The sequence below is a fragment of the Myotis nattereri genome (assembly GCF_964212035.1).
Source record: "Myotis nattereri genome assembly, chromosome: X".
Taxonomy (NCBI): domain Eukaryota; kingdom Metazoa; phylum Chordata; class Mammalia; order Chiroptera; family Vespertilionidae; genus Myotis; species Myotis nattereri.
In genome coordinates, this window is record NC_138078.1 from 77,885,955 (window position 1) to 77,890,815 (window position 4,861).

Genomic DNA, 4,861 nt, shown 5'->3' on the forward strand with positions numbered 1-4,861 from the left:
ATATTTCTATTTTACTATGGCTAATTCTCAGAAATAATAAAAATAAGTAAATCTTTTGGTTACTAAACCAAAAGTTAAGGGTTTCAAAAGGATTACTCTTTGACATAGAAATGACTATAACTGAGCAGTCTCTTCCAAATAAATGTAAGAATAATATTGGGCCAGCAGAACCAAAAACTCTCTCCCAACATGAACCTATCCCTGAGTAACCAGCTACAGCAGCTGCTAGAGGACAGTACACACACGAGAGTCTCCAAGAGAACTGACACAGGTATCCAGGAAACTTTGAGAGTTGAATGCGAATCATGTACACTGACAAAAACCTTCCAACACTTCAGACTTCATAATAAGCAAAAAGCAGCAGCAGGCCCACTGTTGGACAAATTTGAATCTTGTGGTACAATGGAGGTAGCCATTGCAACATAATTCAAATTGTGTTCAACTCTGGTTAAGACTGAATCAATTTCCCTGTGAACAAACATTTCAAAGGGAGTCACTAATGTCAAGGGTACTAAAAATGGAGCCAGAAATCACTGGGGAAGTTGATGTTATACAGCCTCACACCTGATTGGAACATGGACTTTTAGACTATGCCAACCTCAAAAAGCTACATCCTGTTGTACTTCCCAGAATAAGGCTTATTTCACTGAACCCCAGCCTAGTAACTAGCATAGTAACCTATCTTACATAAACTAATGTTAATTATTTTTTCCTATGCCAGTCATAGTTCATTCAAAAGAGTTTATACCATCCGGTGTTTTTTGGTTCTATAAACTCTGTCTCCTTCTGCTCCCCTCCCCATCAGAGCACATTTCAGTTTCCTTCTGAATCTGTATTTTCATTATTTGAATTCCTAAACTCCCAAATAAATTTGTGGTTTGCTTTGCAGCCTCAGTTCTTTCTTGTTGGGTATTTCCCAATATCCCCCTACCCCATCCCTCCATAAACAAAACATGAAAATCTTGACAGATAAATACACATAATTTTTCACTCAGTTGTTGAAAATATATACTTATCATAGCAGGAGAATATAACATTTACTTAACACAATAACATGGAATTTTTAGGCATATATTATGTAGGCCTTTATTTTTGCTTTTGTTCCATGTGTACTCTTACACATAATATGGTCAACTCTAGAACTCAGGAAGTAATATGGCACTGATAGCTAGCATGTAGTTGAGATAATAAGGTATGGCAGTTATTCACAGATTTTAATAGGTATCAGAATGATTTGAAGAGCATATCAGAAAAGCCGATTGCAATATACTGATCCAGGAATTTATGTTGTATGAGATATGTGCTAAGAATCAGGAATATGTTTTTTTCCTTCAACTCCATTGTACAGGTTTGTGTTGTTCATGCTCAGTTCATGGAACACTACCATCACATCCTTTTAGTTGTTAAAACTTAATTGGTTTTATTCTTTGTGCTTCTTCAAATAATCTTCCTTCTTCCAGATATATTGTCTTATATATTTCATATGTGTCTTTCAATCCATATTGCATGCTATCTCTATATTTATATAAAGATAGAGAGATGATAGATAGATGATAAATAGATGACAGATAAATAGATATGTGGAAATGTGAATTACTGTTTTTATGTGTTCTTAATATGGTATTCTGCTATTATTTTTATCTTATTATTTTCCCACTGAATATTAGTCTAAAACTTACATATTTAATCATGTAGTTTTAAAGTGTATCACAATCCATTGTATGAACACTTCATGCATTTGTTCTGGTATAGATGGACATCTAGGTTGTCTTCACCTTTATGTTAGCACAAGAAACACTAATGAACAAATTTATTCATAACTCATTATGCATGCAGCAAGAGTTTATTTCATTTATTTTTAAATATTTTTCCCAGATATGAAATTACCCAATCATTACTCTCTTCAATTTTATTAAAAATTGTGGTAGTATATGATAAAACATCCATAATAGTTTACATTCTCAGTGACTATATGTAAGGGTTTATAGTTCCCCAAAGCTCTACTAACATTTTTAATTTCCTTCAAGTTTGCCCTCTAATAGTTCAAGTGGCATATCAGTGTTGCTTTATTTACAATTTAACTAGAGGTCTGGTGCATGAAATTTATGCATGGGGGATGGGGGGTGGGGCGGGAGGTGTCCCTCAGCCTGGCCTGCACCCTCTTGCAATCTGGGACCCCTTGGGAGATGTCTGATTGCCAGTTAGGCTTGATCCCCACAATCTGGGACCGCTCACTCTTAACTGCTTGCCTGCCTGCCCGCCTGCTCCTAACCACTTGCCTGCCTGCCTGCTCCTAACTGTTTGCCTGCCTGGCTGCCTGCCCACTCCTAACTGCTTGCCTGCCTGCCTGCAAAATGCACGTTATAGCGACTGGCCATTCCAGTTGTTCTGCCGTTCTGGTCACTGGGCTTTTATATATTACTAGAGGCCTGGTGCACAAAAATTTGTGCAATCAGGAGGGACGAGGGGTCTCTCAGCCCAGCCTGTGCCCTCTTGCAGTCTGGGACCCCTCAGGGGATGACCACCTGCTGGCTTAGGCCCACTACCTGGGGGATTGGGCCTAAGATGGCAATCAGACATCCCTCTGGCATCCCGGCAGCCCTCGGGGGATGTCCACTTGCCAGCGGGGAGCAGGCCTAAACTGCAATAGAACATCCTTAGCGCTGCTGAGGAGGCAGGAGAGGCTCCCACCACCACCGCTGTACTGGCAGCCCTCAGCCTGGCTTGTGGCTGAGCAGAGCTCCTCCCATGTGAGAGCGACCTGACCGCCAGAGGGCAGCTCCTGCATTGAGAGTCTTCCCCCTGGTGTTCAGTGTGTGTCATAGTGACCAGTCATTCCCAGTCTTTATGCTGTTAGGGTCAGTTTTCATATTACCCTTTTACTATATAGGATAGAGGCCTGGTGCAGAGGTGGGGGCCTGCTGTTTTGTCCTGAAGGGTGTTCCGGATCAGGGTGGGGGTCCCGCTTGGGTGCCTGGCCAGCCTGGGTGAGGGGCTGATGGCTGTTTGCAGCTGGTCACACCCCCTTCAGGGTGGGGGTCCCCACTGGGGTGCCTGGCCAGTCTGGATGAGGGGCTGAGGGCTGTTTTCAGGCTGGCGGGTGACTGAAGCTCCCAACCTCTCCTTTTTTTCTTTTTTCTTTTTTTATTCTAGGATTTATTTACCTGCTATGGCTGTCACTGGAGCTGAGAGCCGGCTTTAGCTCTGAGGCTCGGCTCCAGCTCTGAGACCCCGGCTGCTGAAAGCAAGTATCTGGGTTTGTTTGGGTTCTATAATTGTAACACTGTTGCAGTCCTGCTTGCTCCAGCTCTGACGGCTGAATGCAGATTTCTGGGGTTTGTTTAGCTTCTATAATTGCAACATTGTTTCTTAGAGTGCAAGCTCAGAGGCTGGCAGTGGCAGGCGGGGAACATTGGCTTCCTGCATCACTGGAGCAAGCAAACCTCCTGTTTGCTTCAGCTGCCTGGCTGCTGGCCGCCATCTTGGTTGGCAGTGAATTTGCATATCTCGCTGATTAGCCAATGGGAAGGGTAGCAAAGTTACGGTCAATTACCATGTTTCTCTATTATTAGATAGGATATTTAGACTAGTGGCCCGGTGCATGAAATTCATGCATGGGAGGGGAGGTTCCCTCAGCCCAACCTGCACCCTCTCCAATCGGGGACTCCTTGGGAGATGTCCAACTGCCGGTTTAGGGACGCTCTCTCCTAACCGCTCACCTGCCTGCCTGATCACCCCAGCCTCTCTGCCTGCCTGCTTGATCACCCCTAACTGCCTCTGCCTGCCTGCCTTATTGCCCCTAACCCCTCTGCCTGCCTGCCTGATCGCCCCCAACTTCCCTCCCCTGCTGACCTAATTTTGCCCCCAACTGCCCTCCCCTGCTGGCCTTATCTAACCCCCAACTGCCATCCCCTGCTGTCCTGGTTGGCCCTAACCCCCTGCCGGACTGATCTCATCCCAAATTGTCCTCCCCTGACAGCCCGATCGCCTCTAACTGCCTCTGCCTTGGCCCCCACCATAATGGCTTTGTTCAGAAGGAAGTTGGACATCTGTAAGATGGCCAGTCGACCCAGTCTAATTAGCATATTACCCTTTTATTAGTATAGACAGATTATATAGGAGAAGATTGCTTAAATGGGGGGAAGCCTTTTTCAGCAGGAGGAAATGCTCTTGGCAGACAAAAATACATAATCCCTATGTCTGGACTGATAGCCAGCCATATATACTATACTGCCAAACCAGTCATTTAAATATTGAACTGCTTTCTTACACCTTACACCAAACAACTGTTGCCCTTAAAACCCCTCCTCAGCCCCCACCTTAGGTTCTGCCTTCACAGTTCACCCAGATTTGGTTCTGATTGGTCACTTTCTATGCCAGTCAGCATCTCTGGGCCTATCTCCAGGCCTGATCAGGGAGGCAGGGCTGATCAACAGCCACCGCAGTCTGCCCGCAATGCAAGGTGAACTGCTGATCTCTCGGAGAGAGAGAGATATGGTTGCTGGCAAGGCCTGGAGTGAGAGAGAAGCAGGGTCTGATCCACATCTGCAGTCCCCGCCCACTGGAGCCTGCTGCATGCAGCCTGGTGTTTGGTTGAGCCTTCGGTCGTTTTGGATGTTACGGACCCTGGGTTTTTATATATTAGGATTACTGGTGAGGTTTAACATATTTTTATATAATTGTTGGTTATTTCTTTTTTTGTCTTGCATCTCCAATCACTCAATATTTACTGAGTGATTGTTTTGTACTAGGCATTTTGCTACTCATCCAGTGATCAAGCAGTGAATTGCTTTCTTATATTGTTTGCTTTTTGTGTTTGGCTTCTTTATATCATTTGCCTCTTTTTTCTGTTATTTTCTTT